The following is a 21,500-nucleotide window of genomic DNA, read 5'->3' as shown; positions in this document are numbered from 1 at the left end:
TACAAAAAAGCTCCTAGTCCTACCCTCTACTGCCATAGCACAAGAGTCAGATCACTGGCCCAGCAATGATCTCCTCACGATCTTCACAGTTGCCTTGAGAAGCTTCCAGGAGAAGCCAGAAGATGTGTGGAAAAGAATGGAGGTAGAATGAGCTCCTTATAAATCTTATGTATAAACCCAATCTGGACACAGAGCTCCTGTGTCCTTTCTCCCTATTCAGCACGACTTTTTCCTATTCAGGCTCCGTTCAGCCTCAGCTGTGTAAGGTCTTGCCTAATAAATGTAATCCTTCGGAGCAGGGCTTAGACTTAGAAAAGAGAGAATTGGCACTTTCCGTGCCATACCTGTTCAGTGGAGAGAGCACTTTGATCTCTGTGGCTACCCATCTAACAGCCCCCATAGCAGTAAGTTCATACACTTTTTTTTTTTTTCCTTTTTAAAATATATCTGCCAAGAAAGAAAAAAGTGAAAGGAAAAAAGCAGCAATTCCAGGAAGAAGCTGAAGTCCATAAAGTGATCTTTCATTCTCTTTTGCAAAGCTATTGCCTGTCAGCACCACCACGAATCTATCAGAGTATTTTCAGTAACAAGCTTTTGAAAAGCAGAATTTAAAATAAGAAGTGGGAAGTGGGGAGGGAGGCAGGGGGAGTATCTTCAAACCAAATGCCACAGCTGCTCACAAGGCACTCTATAATTCAAAACTGGGTACCCTCAGGCACGCTGCGCATACATTTATATTTTCAAGGGAACAGTCCCACAATGCAAACACTGTGAGTGGTTTTGCCTTAAGGATCCTGTAGGATTTATACACACGAGGGCTCTTGTCGCTTGTAAGTAGAGGTCAGGAACCTGCCTGGGTGGAGAAGGCAGAGTCAGTGCTTTCCTGAAATCCCTCCTTGTGCCAGGAAATAATCACCACACCCACAGCTACTACATTTGAGCCAAGGTGTTCCAGGGACACAGTCTGTCATATAGGGCACGCCTGTGGAAAAAAGTTTTATAAACCATATCCCGTTTCTTTAATCTTCCATTCCTTGTTGCTGAAAGAAATGAAAAAAAAAAAATCAAGGTAGTTGGTTATGAGGGAAAAGAAAAGGCGTTTCTGTTCAATATCCAAAAGTAAAAGATCAAAAAGCAAACTTCTGATTTTTCACATATTCCAGATTGCTCAAGACAGGGTTTATTTCCACTGGGTTAAATAGCAGGTAATGAAGTTTTGACCATGGTGGCATAAATCAACTCTTTTGATGGAGTAAAGGGGTAAGGAAGAGAACAAAGAACAGGCAGAGAGGCTACAATACCAAATGTTACTTGTTAAAATATAGAGCTGGTATTTGTTTCTGGTAGGCATCTTAATCTGTGATTTATTGTTGATTCAAAAACTCTACATTTTTTTATTAGAGCTGAATGGATTTGAAACTACCATTGCTACATAAAATGGCTAATTGTGTTTTACTGCTTCATTTCAAGTACAATTCCATCTTGGTGCCAAATATCAGACTAAGAAAAATGACACACTTTATTGAAAATAATTGCAGTGAAAAAATGTGTAGGTTTCTTTTGGCTGTGATTATTTTACTGATTTTTTTTTTTTTATGAATGATAATCCTAAATAGTTGTTTCTTGTCAATATCATCTGTCTTGTATCTCCTTAGCTCAGAAAATATCCAGATATATTCCATTTTATAGCCAATAAATTCTCCTGAATTCTTTGACTTACTATTTTTCTCAGATGCATTTTGAAACTGTAACTCTGATGGCTTTCTCATACATACTTAAACATCACATCACCCGTTTCACTTGGAGGCCAGTGGTGTCTGAGAATGAGTAGGCAAAACAGATGCACAGAGATGTCCTCAGAGCCAGCGTGAAGCACTGTGTGCAGATCACACCAGCAATTCTTTAACTGCAAATTGCAGGCTTATCGATGTGCTACAATCCCAAATACTCTCTAAACAAAACCCACCGGCGTTCCATGAGCTAAATATAGAGAGCCGAGAATAGATTTTTACTTTAGAAAACACCTGGGCCTGCTGCTTGGTGGCATGGCTACATGTGGGGAGAGCAATAGGACATCTCTCATCCTCTCTGCTACTTAGGTGGGACAACTCCGGTCAGTCACCACACAGTAGGTGCTTTGCCAAGGGCAGAGCTGAGGAGACTCAGAGGATGCTGTGGGGACATACAACAGCCTCCACAACTACCCAAACATCAGAGCTGGGGCACTCAGCTTTCGTACCAACGTGCCCATGTGCAGTAGACCTGGCTTATTCCAACTCCTTCCTGCAATGCCAAGTCTTACAGGTTGAAATCCTGCCCTGCCTTCCTTGTCCCGTGTGGCAGGTGTGTGTGATGCTGCTCTCCAGTGCCTCACCTACGGGATATAGGTCTTGACATTTACAAGGCATTTCCTAAGCTCGGGCACTGAAGGCTTTTGTTCCAGCCCTGTCAGTCTCATTGAGTTTTCTGATTATTTTAATTTTACGGTGTTGTTCACAAGTAGCTGTTTCTAACTATAGTAGGTAGGGTCTATACTAAGAAATGTTGCCTGCTGGCCTCACTATAGGTGGCTCCAAGCATTAACAGACCCTGCTGAGAGCGATAAGCAATACCATGGAAGAAAAAGTCAATAAGACAACACCATTGACGGCCCCAGCTCCTGGCTCTGCTCGTCAGACGTGGCAAGTCGCTCAGCAGAGCAAGCACTGCACGCCCCCTCCATGGAATGGAGGCAACGACAGAGGATACTTCAGGGTCACTCTCATTTATAAAATATTTTGAAGTCCCTCGATGACAAGATACTACATAAATCACTATATTTTATTTTCAAATGTGCTGGTTTGGACAGCAGGTTTTGTAGGTAATTTATATTTTGCTCTGTTGCCTGGAAAAATCAAACTCTGCTGCAAAACAGTAGTTTAGTGAAATAGCAGTGAAGCCAGAACTCATGTATTTCTGCTGCTATTCTTCTTTTAAAAGTATGTGACTACAACTAAGAATGTCGTTCTTTTAAACAGATGGAAGCAATTGTCTTCTGGGTAGATGCTACCTTGACTGTACAGCTATTCCTAAAACTAGGTAACACCATTTCTGAATTTGTGTGTGATACACAATGTTGGTAGTGTTCGAGTGTACGACTGTAACGTGAGGTGTGAAGCAGAGAGACAGCTCCAAAATCCACTGAACTTAATCTGAGTCCTTTCGTTTACTTCACCGGCTATTGAATAACACCTATAAAATGTAGTTTATTGTATACAGTACGTTTTGAACATATTCTGAGTTATCGTCAGTGGCAGTAATGGCAAACAGCTGAGGTAACTTCTGTTCTGGGGGAACTGCTTTCCAGCTATTCCTTGAAAATAGTTTTCCCCATTTTTCATTGGACTTTATATGTGTAAGAACAAAAGTGTTAGGGACACATTATATTGCCAGAATCTAGTGAACTAATTTTTCAGGCACTGATACAGAAACATCATATGGTTTTATTTTAGACTAATAAAATTATGTGGGTGAGTTAGTGTTTATATCTTTGGCTTGCAAGATGCTGTCCACTTGACATGTCATATGAAGGAAAATAATTTGATGCTGTTTCTCTCAGATGATCAGTTAGCTGGAAGGGCGGGGTGGGGTGGGGGTATATGTTTTTTCAAAAACTGTTAATTGGCTACCAACTAACTGATAAAAATCTGGTATCCTAAAATAGGGACTTGAAAACAGAGCAGTGCATCGCATACTGAAAATCCACCTTCTAGAAAAGATCCGCTCCAGTTCAGACACTTTTCAACACTGTCAGATTTTCCACAAGATTTATAATAAGCACTCTGTAAAACTCTGGCACCTAAGCTGAATACTAAGCATTTACAAAGCTTTCCCTGAGGATTTTTTTGGACAGCCTTAGGGCCCAGGAGTACAAGGTCCTAACTGAAGTCCCTGTGCTGCACTGGGCTCTGTGCACAGTGACTTAATCTGATCACAACTACAGTGTCTGTGCGTCTTGCAGAATGGGGCCATAAAAGGAAAACATGGGATAAAATAAAGCCTTGGGTTCGAAGCATTGGTTTAACGCTGGTTTTCAATCCTTCTCAGGCTTACACCTGTTCAGGCACATCGTCTCAGTAGAGTTATGTGGGTACATCCCAGACCAGCATTTGGCCTCTGTGGACTCATTTCACTCGAGCTAAAGCCTTCACCAGTTCCACAGGGTGGATTCCAGCAAAGTGGCAGAGGCAAAGGCTTATCTTGGCTGCCATGCAAAAATGCTGGATGTTTCCATATTTCAAAGAGCGCTTTGCATCGGCTGCACACTGTCTGTGCTGTGGCAAAGCGATCTCCGGGAGGGCAGTGTCCTGGCCGCGACGGGGATATTTCTAGCCAATTCTTCACTACACTACTGGAGATTCTGCTTGTCCTAACACCGCCTGAAATTAAAGCCAGATGAGAGGCAAAATTTATTCCACCCTTTAGGTGAGTAAAAATGGGCGCTGAAACCTTTTGAGCATCAGAGGTGCTTGGGAGTGTGCTGGGTCTGGCTGGGATGGAGCTAACTTTCCCTGCAGCAGCCCATAGAGTGCTGTGCTCTGCACTTGTAGCTACAACAGCACTGGTATCACACCAGTGTTGTGTCTGCCACTGAGCGGTGCTGTCACCGCATCAGGACTCCCTCCAGACCCCCCCAGAGCCAGCAGGCCGGGGGTGGGCAGGAGGTGGGGAGGGGACATCACCAGGGCAGCTGACCTAAACCAACAAAAGGGATATTCCATACTGTGTGGTGTCACATTCAGCAGGAAAAGGTGGGAAATGGCAAGGAGAAGGGGGGATCTGGTTATGAAAACATCTGTCCTCCCAAGCAACTGCTACGTCTATTGAGGTCCTGCTTCCTGGGATGTGGATGATCGCTGACAAATTAAAAATATTTAACAGACATTGCTTTCTTCCAGCATGTTACCTAAAATTTAAAGGAATTACTCTGGCAGTGTTTTGAAGCCAAGTGTTTTGAAAGTGATCAAAAGCTTAGAGGAATAAAATCAGAAATACGGATAGATGAGTAATGGTCAGGCTTCTTTGCCCTGCTTACAGACATCATCTGAGAGAAAATGCATAAACCGGTCCCCGGCTACATGAAAAGGGCACATGTTCTGCTCCAGTTGCATCAGACGTAAGAGGCACCTGTCACTGAGCTGCTCCATGCCATCCACACTGCGTGGCAGCTCAGTGCTGGCTTTCCGCAGCCAGAAAACATCTGTGATACACAGGTCGGCTGGATGCATGCAGATAGCTTCAAACTGTGCAGGATCTGGTGTTTTCTTGTTACCACAGAACTGACTTCCTGAGTCCAAATCATTATCCCAGGACCCAGCCAAAGCAGTTAGTTTGCATTTTTGTAGGAGGTTGCCTGGGAGCAGAATCAACACAAACTCTTCCTGCCATAGATCTGAATTAACATGCTTAAATTATAAGCACACTTAATTTCTCTCTGACTAAGGAGGCACTAAAGTTTCTCTGACTAATTTCAGTGGGTGGTGGGCACATCTGTAAATATTTTTAATGTCTTAATTTTGGGATCTCTCTACTCCGATTCCCTGTGTAGTCAAGAGAGAGAGAGGGACAAAGAGAGAGAAAACCCAAAACACACACTCAAGCATACTTCTCCATAGAGCGATCCAAGGGAGCAGCCTCTCTGAATTTTATATAGCTGTTAATGTCAGACCTCCGAGGCATTTTTTTTCATACTGTGGTTACAATTAAATATATATATATTTCCGCATAATAATATGACAATATTGTACTGTCTGTGCTGTTTCTCTCTCCACATCCAGAGAAGTTAAAAAAAAAAAAAAAAGAGCATTTGTTCAGGAGGAAAAAAAGAAGAAAAAAAACCACAGTCGGGGTAGGGAAGCATCAAATTGTCATAGGTTCAACAGCTGAACTTCTATCTGTGCTTATAAAATTTGTCTGAAAAACCCCTGCCCTCTAGTCAGTATCCATTTTTAGTAAAGCCTGTTTTACATCCTTTCAGATAAGATAATGTTTTGCTTAACTAAGGGGGAATTTTGTGACATAACAGTCATGATGACATGGGGTGCTATAAAGCAGCTACTGATAGGAATCTGGAACTCATAATTCACTAGATTATGAGTTATGACTTATAACAGTCTTCCCAAAACAATGATTCAGGCAAATGCATAGGTTAGCTGGGAGTAGACATCTCATTCTATGCACAATGTTGTCCCAAAGCTCCTCTTCCGTGCTGTGGCACACGAAATGATTCAGTAGTGATGCTGAGAGAGGAAGGATGTCTCCTAGTGGTCCCTTGAGTATAGTTCTTGGAAAAGACTCAAGCATCTCAGCTGGACAGCATGCCTGGAAGGAAGCAACACAACATTCCTCCTTCCTCTCTATCGCACAGCTCAAGAGGTGTAGCCCATGCATTCTGATGAGCATCAGAAATGCAGCTCTGCCCTGTCCTGACATCAGCTGTGCTAAAGGTTATCTCCCTGTACCTCATGAGGGGCAGGCAGACTTTAGCCCTGCATGACAAGGCTCAGTGTTTCACTTCAGATATTTCTACCTAAAATTGACTAATTAAAATAGCACATATTTGTTAGGGCCTTGGCATTCCTCATGCCAGCCTGTACTAGTTCTCTTCAGAAGAACATTTCAGACCTTCTCCATCACTCTAATTTGGATTAGGTCTAGGCATACACACCAAAGATTAAAAATAATCATTCTTGTTGCTATCATTTAGTTATCACTCATAAACAGGGGTCCTTGTTAAGTACTCAGACAGTTTTATGCTCAGTGTTGTCCAATACCCTTTCCTTCAACTTCTGAGTAGCAGCAAGATAAGCAGAAGAAATAAAAATTTCAATCACTTTTTCACTTTTTTTGGCAGAATAGAAGCTAAAGATTGAGACTTGATATTATGTCTCAATCAGAGATATCAGAGCTATGTCAGAGATATTTTTCATGTATGGTCTTGTTCTCAAGCATAGCTGTGTAAAAATGATTCTTCATAACCCAGTGGTCTGCTCAAGGTGAATTTTCAGTCCTATCTGGCCAACTTGGTAATGTTATTTCTTTTTTTTTTTTTCTGGGTGAGCTGTGAGAGCTGTGGACACTTCTCCTTTTGTTTTTTCATTGATAGAATGATTTGCTAAGATCCATCACCATACTTTGGTATGGTTAATGCCACTTAAATAATTAAGTTGGACAGATCATTTTTAGTCTTTCATTAGCATGCATGTGTTCTCTCTCTCTATAAAAATATGTGAATAAATATGTATACAGACAGAAAAATATATGCTTTTTAAAGATTATTATTACGATATTTACTACTTGTGTCTTTGTTCCATATTTCCAGAGTTTGTCATTCTGTACAGGCACAGAATGTGTTTCAAGATCCACACCAATAAGGAAAAGTCAGGAATAAACTGATAGGGAGACAGAATGATAGAGTTGTGAAAGATGTGAAGATGAGTTATGTCAGAAAGGAATTATTCACATCTTGATATAGGCTGAAAAACAACAGCTACTTAAAATTGAAATTCCTTGGAGTCAGAGGTCCAGAAAACTTATTTCCTAAGTAAGGGTACAAGTAGGAGGAGACCTTGTAGGAAGGAACTGAATAAAAATCTACCTCAGAAATCACATTGGTAATAACAGAGCCTAAAAGGAATGAGAAGAAAGACAAATCAGCAAAGAAAGCAGCATTGTGGAGGTCAAAGTGCAGAAATAAAGTAAGAATAGCCAAAAGTCAAACTGTGTTAGATCTTCCAAAGGAAATAAAGCTAATACCAAAAGAAAAAAAAAAAAATCAGCCATGTATGTAGGAATTGAGCACAAAAGAAGAAAAGGGAACTGCAATGCAGTAGTCCAGGGTGGAGATTATGACTTTCCTACTTTCCTAAAACTGACATACCATGCTTTGTTTTTTTTTTTTTATTTATTTTTTTTTATGCACAAAGACATTGACAATGGAGAGAGATACAGACAATATGGCAAGAATCTTATGGTGATAAAAGCAGAACTCAGAAGTGCTATGTCAAGCTTATTTTGGAGGTTAATCTCCACACCAGAAATCCTGGGGTAGTGGCAGATGAAATCACCAGTTCATTACAAATGCCCTCTCCTGGACACTCAAGACAGAGGAGATGACTGAAGAAGAGAAAACATCATATCCATCTTTCAAAATGGGATAACAAGGAAGAACGTTCTCTGGATATCTTGGGGTCATTTAGTTTGCAACAACATGTAAGTCTGCAGAACAAATTTTGTAGGAAAAAAATAAAGATAAGCAGGAAAATGTAAAATGCCATTTTCAGTCTGGTTTGGTCATAGTCTGGTCATGCCAGACTAACATAATAGTTTTCTTTAACATGACTGTTTTCTCTAGACAAAGGAAATACAGTGTTCTGGACTTCAGCGAAACAGTTGGTTTGGTGCCATGTGACAAAATGTCTGCTTAGCTAAGGAAAAAGAGGATTAGTAGAGAAACTGTAAGATGGGTAGAAAACTGGTTAAAGCAGAGATGACAGCAGACTGTTGAGAGAGGAAGTATTGGGCTGGAGATAGGCTATTAATGGAGTTCCTCAAGGACTGGTTTTGGCTCAAAAAGTAGGAGTGGGCTTATGAAATGTGTTGATGACACAAAGTTGGAAGGCCCTGTCAATTCAGAGGAGGACTAGAATACCATGCAGAGAGAATTGGATGGCCCTGAGGACAGAAGTAATGGAAATGGAATGAAAGCGAATAGCACAAAGTGCAAAATCCATCCCTTCAGGACGGATAACAAGAATTTGTGCTTGAGAAACACATCTGGAAACAATGGAGGAGAAGGAGGTATACCCGGATATACCAGTCAGTTGTAGAATGACTGTGATCTCCAAGCTGGGTGTGATTGGGATCTTAGGATGCAGCTGGTGAAATATTTCTGTGACAGGTGTAAGACAATTTCAAGGCTTCACCTGAAGTGCAATATATGGTTCCAATTTCCTGTGTTCAGGGAAGATGTATTTAAGCTGGCACAGGTTTACAAAGGAGAAGGTAGAGAGACAAGGAGGTAGAGAACCTATTTCAAAAGAAGAATTTTAGACACAAACAAAAAATGTGGCAGAAATGCCCAGGGTGGCCTAGTCCAAGAACTGAAAGCTGTGCAGTCACATCAACAGAAAGGTGGCACAGCTGGACTCAATTGCTAGAGTGAAATGCAGCTTTATTTCTTCCAGGGCTCCAGCTAGTGGTGGCATGGTGTGGCTCTGCTCCCTAGAGGCCACACAGCCCAAATGAAGCTGATCTGTTAACTCCAGTAACTGATGTACTAGAAGCAGTTATGTTGCTTCTTCATGTGCAAGTGAGTAGAGAACTAGTTAGGCTGAAGAGGTATGTCACGAGAGACAGTGGAAATAATATGGATATGATATCCATGAATTTAGGCTGAAATAAGATTTCTAACAACCAGGACAGTCAGATACTAGAGTAACAGAGGGAAAAACAACAAAACAAAACAAAACAAAACAAAATAAAATAAAAACCTTCCTAGACATTTAGACTGCTTGGTAAATTGGAGAGACTGCAAAAGAGCATGTATGATATCATAGTGCCCACACTGTCCTGTTGCAGGTGCCTCTCTCCTGGGTGCTTCTTCTGCCAGGTGATGGTGCTGTTGTTATTCCTGTCCCTCTTGGCCAGGAGGACCTTGCCCCTCTTTTATAGGAGGACTATCTAATAATCTTGGTGGACAAAAAGTAGGCTAGCTCTGAAGCATTTTGTGATTCTGTAAAAGGCATCCATGTCCTGTGCTGACACCTCCTATAGGACTACCCTTCACCACCGAGAAAGGGTTTTCTGTTGTCTGTATGTTTGGATTACACTGTTCTGTGTGGCAAGATGCTTTCTTCATATTCCATCTGTGGTGAAACCACTAGGAGCTACTAACTGAACACAGACTTTTTCATACCCAGTTATTTTCTCATGCCGTGACTTTATAGTTTAGTTTCCAAAGGGCAACACATGCTAGGAGAGTTGGCACAGACTTCAGACAATAGCTGGATGTCAGAGTTTACAGTTAATTATACAGACTCTGTTCCTGATCTATCTATTAATGAAATGGTTACTAACAATTAAATCATGGTTGACATCATATCATTGACCAGTGATTTCATTGCTTCATTAATTGCGAGCATCTGAGATAACTGAAACAATGCTGAGGGGGGAAGAGAACAGCTCCAGTCTATACTCTGGACGTGACCCTTGCTAGAGGCATCAGTATCTATCCAGAAGTGCAATTATTGCTCTCCAGGATTTGTTCTACCAATACTTCTCCAGGAGTGAGATGTTGAAATTTTGTTCTGCCGCTCTCTACAAATAGAAATGACAATCCTGGAAGCTCAGTTCTGCAGAGAAACAGACTATCAGATCAAAACCAATCTGTGCCTGGCTTCCATGTGCTTTCTCAGATCTTACGCCTTATCTGATATAGATCTAGGTCTCACAGCATCTGTTTGGAAAATAACATTTCAGTCAGAGTAATGGTAGCACAACTGCAACACTATATGTCAAGACACGGGGAAAAAAACATCAAAAACTAAGTAGAGCCTGCAAGCCTCCAGCTGACACCTTGTTCCCATTATACAGTATTTATGTGTAGCATTTATGATGGGAGACAGCATTTTGGCTTTGGGAAAAAAAAGCTAGAATTTGTGCCACAAAATAATGCTTGGAGCTGATTTTCAATTTGCCTTTTAACATGGTGCAGATTTTATATATTACGTGCCTGTGGAACTGTACAGTGAGTAATGGTATCACAGTGTCACATCAATTGTAAATCACCGTGAGGTACATCCAAATGCCAAAAGAAGTCCATTCAAAGTGTTCAGACCTTGACCAGCCAGAAATTATCAGTCCGAGCAAATACTGTACCACACCACATCCTCAATTTAACTTTTGTTCAGGCTGTGAATGTATGTTCTGCTTCTTGTAACACTGCACTGACAGATCTTTTTTCACCTGTATGGTTTTTCACAGAGCCTTGAGACATAGCAGGGAAAGCCATGTGCTCAGCCTCTTTTCTGCCCAGGCTAAATTTCTTCAGACAGATGTCCCTTTCCTTTCAGAACCTGGAGTCTAACAACAAGAGAAGGAGAAAATAAATGGGCAGGAAAAACTTAGTATTTAGTTTAGTAATTCATTGTGGATTGGTTGCATATGTAGTAAACTGAGCACTCAGTTGTAACCTTAAAATATTTGCATATGGATCAAGTCTCACGTTGAAGGGGCTTGAATATCTCGCTATGACATGGCTGGGGATTTCCACTCCGCTGCCTCCTTGGTGGGGGCAGAAGTGCCTGGCAGTGGGGCAAGGCTGGTGGCTGGACGTTGTGGGGTCTTAAATTGCCTTAGGACCATTAACATGAATTCTTGCCTGTTGGATCCATAAGGCAGCACTGCTGTACAAGGAGGAGTCTTCTGCTGGAATAAATAAATGCAAGCAGCATCTTCTTAACTCGTACAAAGTTTATATGCAGTATTTATATGCAGAATATATAAAATGAACCGGGCAAGGAGGACTTCTGCTCCAATGATAGAAAGTGTCTTAGGGTCACCTTGTATCCTAATACAATTCAGAGGAGATTTAAAGCAGCCGTGAGGCTGTTCTAAGCTACCCATTCTGTGTCCTGTTTACAGAACCCAGAGCTGAAAGACTAGAGGAAGTAACAGCATCCTCTTGCTCCTTCATGAGCAAGTCTTCTGCCTAGAATTGTCTCACTTCCAAACATCCCATTTGCGTGGTTCAAGGAATGATGGTACTGGTCCTGTTGTCTTTACTAGCTCTGAGGGTCTCCCAGATCTTGCCAATCCACCATTCCCCTGTTTGAATAGCTAGCAGAAGGCGGGGTGGGGGGTGGCTTAGAGGAAAGGGGTGGTTTCTGTTTGACAGCCAGTGAGTATAAGTGATGCAAGTATAATACAAATACGCAAATGTTGTGGATCTAGATTCTGGGCATCCCAAAGCTCAAAGGACACGAGCCAAGGCCTTTAGTTCTGATCATTCAAGCTACTGTGAAAGACTCCTTTCCATAAGGGGATCTGAATAGAGATCATAAATATAACCACTTTTGGAGGGTGGAAAATATACTGGTCTAACTCTTGCCATTGTTGAATTTGATGCCACCCACTGATTTCAGGAGGTCTGAGGTCAGGGTGATCTTGTATAGAGGTTCAGATCAACCCAGGACTGGCCAGGACTCATTGATGTTCCTGATGCACCATTCACTGCAGGGGAGGAGAGCAGTTTGGATCCAGAGTCTCAGTTTTGACTGCTTAAGTAATTGAATTGTCTCACAAAATTTTAGCTGAATTCTTCTTCGTGCAACTAGCTCCAGGGAACATTTCCCAATTTATCCCCAAGGCTTTTTTAGTTTCCTCTTTTTGATTTCACACACACCGTAGAAAGTCCTTCCTTGACCGATTACAAGGCTCCTAAAATTGTCATGCTTTTGTTGTAACCTGTCACTGTTTGGTTTAGTGAGTATGTATTGTGGTACTGCAATGCATTGTATTGTCATGGTCCTCTGGTGAAAACAGCAGGGGAATTTGTCTCTGAAGACCATTGGTTGGTAATACATTACGAATAAATAAACATACAAATAGGCAGTTCTGCAGTTCCTCACCCTCAACGCTGACTATTTTAGCCTTCTTTTTCTTAAATGACTCCTCTTAGCTGTTACATGGGTGGGTGGACAGATGTTTGCAATTATGTCCATATATGTGGTCCACAGGTATGCCAGAGCCGAGGAATCTGGCGCTTTGTTAAATATTTTCAAGTAACCAGCTGCCGCATTTCTCCGTGCAGCCAAACCACACCAAATGGAAATGTACTAAAAGAGATGGGTAAAGTGAAGTACTTTTTTAAAAACAGAAAAATGACTCATGCTCATAAAACATAATTACTGTAGTAATTCTTTAAATATACTGACCAACGATTGGGGGAAATTTCAATTGACCGTTCAATAGAGTAATTTTTTTCCCCAGCAAGGTTCTACATCCATAATTGCTTCAGCCTACCAGCAGGCTGGAACTGGAAGAGAAGATGAAAAGGACCTACACATCTGTGAATGAGGGGACCCCAACCTGCAACAGAACACCTCAGGTACACTCTACCTGCTGCCGTGTCATGCACCAAGTTGGCAATCATCTGTGAGCAATGGCAGGCTGGGACTGAACTTTCTTTCACTAAATACTCTTCAGCAAGCCGTGGTGTTTAACATTCAGTCATGAGGTACTCAGAAAGACAAATATGTTATGAAATAAGGAAAGTGGAAATTCCCGGATTTTATAAATATCTACTAAGTATACACTGATGACATGCTTTCAGTTTTGCTGGCATCACAAACCGCTATGTAATTTTTTTTCCAGTATCTTGTAATGGTTCATAGTTCCCTGAGCTATTTTTGGGAAACTACCTAAGAAGACTTGGGACATCGGTCCTATATACTGAAATGCAACCTAGTTATTTTTCACTATTCTAGGCATCATTAGCCACCACAGTGTGCTTTTTGTCTACCCTGTTTACTTGAGCATATAGCAGGTACAAAGCAAGTGTAGAAAATGCAAGTAGGCAGAAAGGCAAAGACATATAATGAAGTGGAAGCAAACAATGGAAGTTGAGATACTTTTGTGTCCTACACATGTGCACGCATATACGAGCACACATGTGCTGCCTGTTTTCTGCCAGGTTTTTGAAAGAGCCCAGAGTCCAATAGTTGTTACCCAGCCTCCAGGGAGCAGGATGTGTGCATTTGTGGTTGTGTTTGAGAAGTGCAGACAGAGAAGAGTCTGTATGTGTTATACTTCTTGCTATGAGAAATTATAGTTGTAGAGCACTGTCTATTCAATAAATAGTTCCAGAACAAAACGTCAGCTTGTCAGGCACTGGGTGACAGATCTGTTTTCTTCCTTTTCAGAATAAGCCATTAGGAAACTGTTTTCCTCTTGGGCATTTTAGAATCATAGAACCATAGAATATCCCAAGTTGGAAAGGACCCACAAGGATCATTGAGTCCAACTCCTGGCCCCACACAGGTCTACCCAAAAATTCAGACCATATGACTAAGAGCAGTCCAAACTCTTCTTAAACTGTGACAGGCTTGGTGCCATGACTACGTCCCTGGGGAGCCTGTTCCAGTTTAAATAATGTACATAATTTAATATCAAGTTGCAATACTAGTGCATAAGATCGATAGATCCAGAAGAGGAAGACTAGTGTTCTGCATTTGGTTTCCTATGCCTGTACTCTTAGAGAGCAACAGACATAGATATCCAGAAAGTCACAGCCTGAAGATTTACGGTCTGTATACCTAGCTGAAGCAGGATGTGTTTATTTATTTTATTTTATTTTATTTTATTTTATTTTATTTTATTTTATTTTATTTTATTTTATTTTATTTTATATTATTTTATTTTATTTTATTTTATTTTATTTTATTTTATTTTATTTTATTTTATTTTATTTTATTTTATTTTATTTTATTTTATTTTATTTTATTTTATTTATTTTATTTTATTTCCTTTCCTTTCATTTCATTTCATTTTATTTCATTTTATTTATCTGTTAACCAGGACTGGCTTTATTGGGTGCCCAAATTCATGGTCCCAGCTCCCTAGTTGAGCTCGATTTATTGAACTTTCATTCCTAAGCCATGACATTTTGTGTAGGAGTCTCTGGACTATTTCCATAAATGGTGTCATTCTCAATAGCACGACTGAGCTGTTTCAGGTGACTCTGAAGAGTGTTTGGGGATCTAAATTTGCACCACCAACACCAGCAGGAATTTTTTGAAGTGACTTTAACAGCAGGAGGACTACTCCCGTTCTGATTTTATACTATAAAATGGGATTTTATCTTATTGTGAGGTATAGGGCTTTGTAATTAGACAGGTAATATAATATAATATAATTCATATATAATTCAAATTAATATTTAATTAAATCTGGTAAGAAACTAATGAAACAATCCAGATTTACAAAGCTTTTTTAATTTAGATTCTGCATTATAAATGTACCATGGAGGGCAACGTCTAGTGAATTTGTGTGTCCTCCAAGTGACTTGACCTTCAGAGTATGGAGACCGACTGGTCTCTTAAAACTGAACCTTGTTATGTTGTTTGGCCGGTTACCTGAAAGTCACTACTCTCTAAGACCTGAGCCAAATGTACTTTAACTAAAAATTAAAAAATAAAAACATCAAAAACACATAGTCTCTAACAACATCATAAATCTTTGGGAAGCAACCTGTATTGCCTTTGAGCAGTTCGTATCATTACATGAGGCATCTGAAAGTATTTGGGATACAACAATGCAAGACAAATAGAATTACTTACTTTCATTTAAATCTTGGTATGAATACAAAATTTCTGTCGAACAGTCCAGAACTTGCAGAAACCACAGATGGTGCAAATAGGGCTTGAGGGAAAATGCTTTGCAATGAAACAATGACAAAATGACAAACAACACGCCCACGCCGCAGAACTATAATAAAATGATTTGACGGTGTGTGCTGATGAAGCTGACATTTTGTGGCAACGAAGGACTGCTATGTTCCACACTTGCTGGCACATTTTTTTTTTTGAGTGTAGCTGTGTGGGAAGAAGTTCGCTTTGGTTCCAATTATTAAACCAGTGTAACTTTAATAAACATAACAGAACCAAGTAAACACCAGAGCTATTCAAAAGTTGTCTCAGGAAACCAGCACTGATATGTTATAAATACCTAGCAGACACACCATGTTGCAGGAAATGCCATGTCTTTAGCGCGTGTACCAAATTGCACGCTCTTTACTGCCTGTAGTAAGGGCAGCCTTTGCCCTCTGTCAGAAAACTCTCAGCAGTTTTGTTTCATTTGGGGTTCTCTAACAAGACTAAGCATTGATAAAATTTCAACTGCCATGTGAGATGTAAAGCCAAACAACAAATAATTGCATTTTATTTTCCTAATTTCCAGCCGCATTAAATTATTTGCACAAACTCCTAAATGTACTCTGCTTAAAAAGAACAAACAAAAAATGAGTAATGGAAGCCATATCAAAGAACTGTCCTCTAAAATATTTCCATTTGGCATTCCTTCTGAAAGCAAAATCACTTTTATTTGTGGTAGTGTGGGCCTGTTTTTTCCACACATTCCAGGAATGGTGCTTGAGGTTGCCTTACCACACTTGTGTTATACCGGAGAGGAAGGTCTGATTCACATGCAACCTTGTGAGTACCAAGAGGTCTGTGTTCACTCCTGGGTGACCACAGGCACTGTGATGATGGGATGCGCACGCATGTGGCTGTACCCAGCACCTCGGTGCCCTGCCCATAAAATGGGAACCCCTCAATGTGGGAGAGGTGATGTGAGGATAAGAATCCACTGGCATCCCTGGGATGTGGTAATGAGAGATGACATGTAGGCAACCATGAAAGAATACCGTCATTCAAGTCACCGAGCATTTCAGCAGCTGAAATAAGCTGCTACCGAGTTTTCTGTAACAGGTGAAATCTCTCTTTCTACACAGTCAAAGGCATGGGTGACTTTTGTAGGACCACTTAATAACACCCCTCCACAGAGACTCACTTGGGTAGAAGATCCCGTTCCATTTTTATGGATCTTGGTTATCACATGACGAAATGATCTCACGTCTCAGAGCAGTTGCAGTTTCAAATAGCATTGCCTGCATATCATGTTTTCACTTGTTTATTTTCCCAAATGCTTGACAGATGTCTGTAGACCTGCCATGTTAGAAGAAACTTTTCTGCATTGCTAGTACCTTGGTAGAGGGACAAATCCAGCTGCTACAGTATTAAAGGAAAAAGAAGGGTGAAAGAGAATTTTACACAGGGAAAAAAAAATGAGGATCCCAGAAGAAAGAGGTGAGCAAAAGCCCAACTATTCCAAATTGGACCAGCCAGCTCTGCACTCTAGTCACTGCCTCTGGGAGCCGCTTACCCTCTTGGCAAATATCTCCCTGGCCTGGGTCAACTGGGCGAGGAAAAACATACGCTAAGATGGCTGAGACCCCTTTGCAGAAGGAGAAAAAAAAAACCCACACACCTCCTTTTTGGACAGCTTTTTGGAAAGCCATAAAATCAAATGCAGTTCATAACACATGCTGTGTGATCAAGCAGAGCTTCCCCTCACTTGCCAGAACTCTGCCCAGGGACCAAGAGGTCTTTTAAAAGCTGCCTGTGGTATTCTAATGTTTGCTTTCATGCACATTGGAATAGATTATTCTGAGGAAATGAACCCCAAACATGTATATGTTTTCATGTATCGTATTCCTGATTACTGGTATTTACACTAGATTTCCAAGAAGATTCTGCTCCCCTTGCCCCTTCTATTTATCAGACGCTTTATTAAAAATCCTGCATTTTTTCAATGACCTGTTTCCTCAGCAAAACCTTGAAAGTCTCAGATGATTACAGCATCCCGACCTTCTCAAACAAAGCTGTCTGCCAGCACAGCAATTAATTAACCTTGTTGAACAGCCATGCCCTTTTAAATATTTCCTCCATTCAAAAACTATACATAAAATGAATAGCTGATAATATGTTGTGCAAATGGAAATTTGTATTATTGTTTGCTTTAGTCAGCAACTTTTAAGCCTTACTGGTTTACTTATGTGGCTAGGCAATAAAACAAATGCAAGCTCATATCTAAATAAATAAATCAACCTTGTGCCTGCCAGGTAGTTAGTAGTAGCAAAGAGGGTCATTTGGCTAACTAATTGATGCCTTTTCCACAAGGAGCACTTCCTTTGGTAGAACATCCTGTCCAGACAGCAAATACAATGGGAAAACAAGACCACTGTAAAAGATGCAGAGACTCAGGAAAACTCAAGTTTAATAAGTCCATGAGCAAAGACATCTGACCTGTACTGCCGTGACAAGAAAGTGTTGTGATAAATATAGCTCTGCTCCAGGGTCCACCGTCGATTATTATTCAGTCTGATCTCTGATTGTTTACAATACAAGTGAACCTGCTTACTTGGGTGACTGACCTTGGAAGGCATCCCGCCACGACAGCCAGAGAAGGAGATTTAGGAGGTCATTAAAGCCTTTTACACCTTAGTCAATTTGACGAATGAGCCCTCGCAGACGCCCGCATGCATAAAACTTGACATATCCTGTCTAGAAATAATACCCACCATGTTTGTTTACTGAAAACTGATGGACATCCTTGTCAGATTCAAGACTAAACAATTTCATATGTGTCAGTTCCACCAATTAATGTCACTGGCTCTAGTCTTTCCTACTTAACATTTCTAAAATATATGCAATCAAAGACACTGTTTTCAGATCTGGGCAGATTTTAAAAAAGAATAATATTTAAAATGTTTTTTGTTTGTCTTTTTTTTTTTTTCCTCCAGGTTGTTTTAGCATTTAAATGATAACCGACTTGCTATCTCAAGATAACCCCAGTAGTTTTCTCTGAAGTCTATAAGAAAAAACATAGTAATTTAAATTCACTGAAACCGGGAGGGTTATGAAAAAAATGTTAGTCTTTAAAAATGGTTATATTTCATCTAGAACCACAAATATGGTAGAGCATCAATTATTCCAAAAAATCAATGAAAGACTAAGTTAAAGTTGTTTGTGACCCATATCTGTGCATGCTTGTACTGTAAAGTCTGGATTTCCTTGAACCAGGAAACTTTTTTCTGGGTTTTGGCAGTTAAATGCAAAAAAACCTTGTGGTTTCACAAAGAAAGGTTTGCGGTGGAATATACACATCTCAACATATATTTCTTTTTCAAAGTATTGAACTAAAAGCTTGTTGTACAGCAGAGGAGTAGGGAGGCCAAGAGTACAGCAATAGTCCATGCTAAGGACTTTTATTGTTTCCTTGAATGAGGGAACATTGCTGGACAAGTGTCTTTCTGTTGAAAAGTGCCAGAGGTTCCCTTTCAGTTGAACTACCAGAGATAGTAGATGAACTACACGAGATAGGCCAGAAAGATTGGAGTTTTTCACAGCATTAAATAAATAAATAAATAAATAATGATAATAATTATAATAATGTGATGATGTTGGGCTTCAAATTGTTATGAAGGAAGTTTCTATTTAAGAAATGTTTATTTTAGGGGGCTGTCTGGTTCAAAAAAAGTGCTCGGAGATGAATTTGGATTGACAGCATGACTGATTTCTCTTCATCTTGCACAATAAACCTAGGTTTGGAATCAATCTCACCATGATAAATCTTATATGTATAAACATTTCTAACCAGTATTTTATTAATACAGCTGGAGGACTATCCAATAAAACAAAATATTTTGCCTTTAAGATACCTTTCTTACTGGAGAGCTTTACAACCCATATGTTATTTCTACAACTTTCCTGTTCTTGGGTGTGCTCAGCAGACTGAACCCACAGCTCCTGGTTGGGATGCAGTTATACCTGATGCATATGCACCAGTGGAGTTAGAGCCAGCAACAGAGGTAAGGAAAGTTTTGTTTGTTGACAAGGTTGAAGACTTTTATTTTGCTGGTAATTTTAATGTTTACCCAGTTTAGGGATTGGATTGGGGGGGTGGGGGGGGGGACAGTTGAACTTTCTATTGGTCTTTGAAAGACTGGCATCCAAACGGTTATTAAAAGCAGCAGGGATATTAAAGAACAACTCATGTCACTGTTGCATCAAAACAAAACTAGCACTTACTTCAGCAAGAAGCCAGAATATCACAGCATATGCAATGGTGGGCTGAAATCTCTTTTATTGTAGAAGTAGGAACTAGAGGGTAAGTCCATGTGAGTGTGTGACATTGTACATGCACAAGCATTGTCACCAAACGCACTTTGCATTTAGACAAGAAGCACTGGAGCCTATGAACTGCTGAGCACTTCTTGTGGCGTGCATGTCTTCAGCTCCCACGGCTGGCAATGTGAAACAAGGACACCATATCCTACATGCAATATTTGTTCAGGCTTTTAAAAGCCAGACAAGGACTTTTGGTGGAGATAGGAGCAGAGCAGTCTGCCTGATCCACCCAACAAGTCAGCGTGTAACAGGATTTCAAAGCACATCATAACAGCCCACACACAGCAAAATGTAGATGACATAACCTTGCCAAAATAGGGATCCTCGCAACTCTAGCAGAATCAAAGCTAACATTGAGGGCAGCCATGAGGTAAAGGAGATGGGGAGGTATGCAGGGGCACAGTGGCCCCACCATCCTCTGGCACAGGATGTGAAGCACACTTGCAGTACAGAGATCCCCTTTTCGTGTCTTTTCCCTGCAAAAACTCCAGTCCCTGCATAAGGCACAGACTGTGAAAAGTACCAAGCTGCTCAAACCTGCAGAATGAAAATCCCAGAGGGGTGAAACAGGGAGGTACTTCTGAAAATCCCAGTCAATGGTCTTTTGTGCATGTGGAGGCTTAAAGGACAGTGGAAATCTGGCTTTTAGGGGATTACGCCACCTTCACCAGGCAGGTAAGTATTCAAAATGAAACAGTTTATTAGGCATCAGCACTAAGCTCTGAACGTGTTCGTTAACCAAAACATGGCTGGTTTCATGCAAGCAGCTATTAAGGCCTATGGTAAATACATGGAAATGTGCTTCTTGGCTGGGAGGGGAGCAGAATGGTCTAAGGGTTAGGCCAGGAGTCTGAGACGGAGCTGCGGGTTCTGCTTCTGGTTTGGCTCTGGCTGCAGTGCAAATCTGGGCAAGTCATTTCATCCCCTTGTGCTTCCTGGTTGGAGCCCATAGGCACTAATGTAACATGAATAATAATAGGGAGCCATTTATAGTAGTTACTATTATATTATAAACAAATGATTAGTTTTGTTTTTTTTTTTTTAAACCTTGTTTCTATTTTTCCTCTCACTTCTCTAAAAATAATCTGTTATGTTGTAAGAGTTACAAAAATGGGGAATAAAAGAGTGAAAATAGTTTAAATGCTTAGAGGTAAAATACTGTTTTTCTCTCTTGTAAAGAGAATCTCAGTATTTTTACTGGCTTTCAGAACAAAAATTAAAAAAATAAAAACATAGAAGAATACTGTATGCAAAAAAATAAGAACTGTACCTAAGAAGGTGTGTGAGAGATATCCTGCATATGCAAGTATTAGTTAACAAAATGGATTTCTGCTGAGCTGAGCTTCGTAGTAAGAATTACTCATTGTCTTTCAGCAGGGACAACCAGCAACATCACGAATGTGCACCTATTCATAACAGATGATTTTGAGGTAATTAAAGCAAATAATTTATGAGGGGTCTTGCATTCTTTATAGTCCATGTTTACACGGGATGTATCTACTTGCAAGAGAAAACAAAGTCACTGGGGTCAACTAAGGGGTCAAATAAGTAAATAAGATTGCTTGAGGTCTGTGCTCTGCCAGCCTTTCTCAGGCAGAGTGGGTTACTCAAATTTGCAAATGATCCTTAGGAATGAATGAGAGCCACAGTGAATGAGAGCCACCATGAACTAGAAAGCATGGGAGATCCTGACTGTCACTGAACAAATAATAA

At 40.4% G+C, this 21,500-nt stretch overlaps 1 protein-coding gene and 1 long non-coding RNA gene across 3 annotated transcripts in view; one reads left to right on the top strand and one right to left on the bottom strand.

Annotated features, from left to right (window-relative positions):
* The window catches only part of LOC310894889 (uncharacterized protein), a 35,390-nt gene that overhangs the window by 11,456 nt on the left and 2,434 nt on the right, over positions 1–21,500 (bottom strand). The gene's annotated exons all lie outside the window — the stretch shown is intronic.
* On the top strand, positions 3,025–18,277 carry LOC310894891. Of its 2 annotated transcripts, XR_014580260.1 has the most exons (5): positions 3,025–3,078; positions 4,087–4,464; positions 7,965–8,250; positions 13,030–13,147; positions 16,752–18,277. It is a non-coding gene; the product is annotated as an uncharacterized lncRNA (long non-coding RNA). The 2 variants fall into 2 exon arrangements; XR_014580261.1 differs by having other exon boundaries at positions 3,045–4,464.

Source organism: Anser anser, assembly GCF_964211835.1.
Source record: "Anser anser genome assembly, chromosome: 2".
NCBI classification, from domain to species: Eukaryota; Metazoa; Chordata; class Aves; order Anseriformes; family Anatidae; genus Anser; species Anser anser.
Note: the sequence above shows the minus strand (reverse complement) of the source record. Positions and strands in the feature narration are given on the sequence as shown.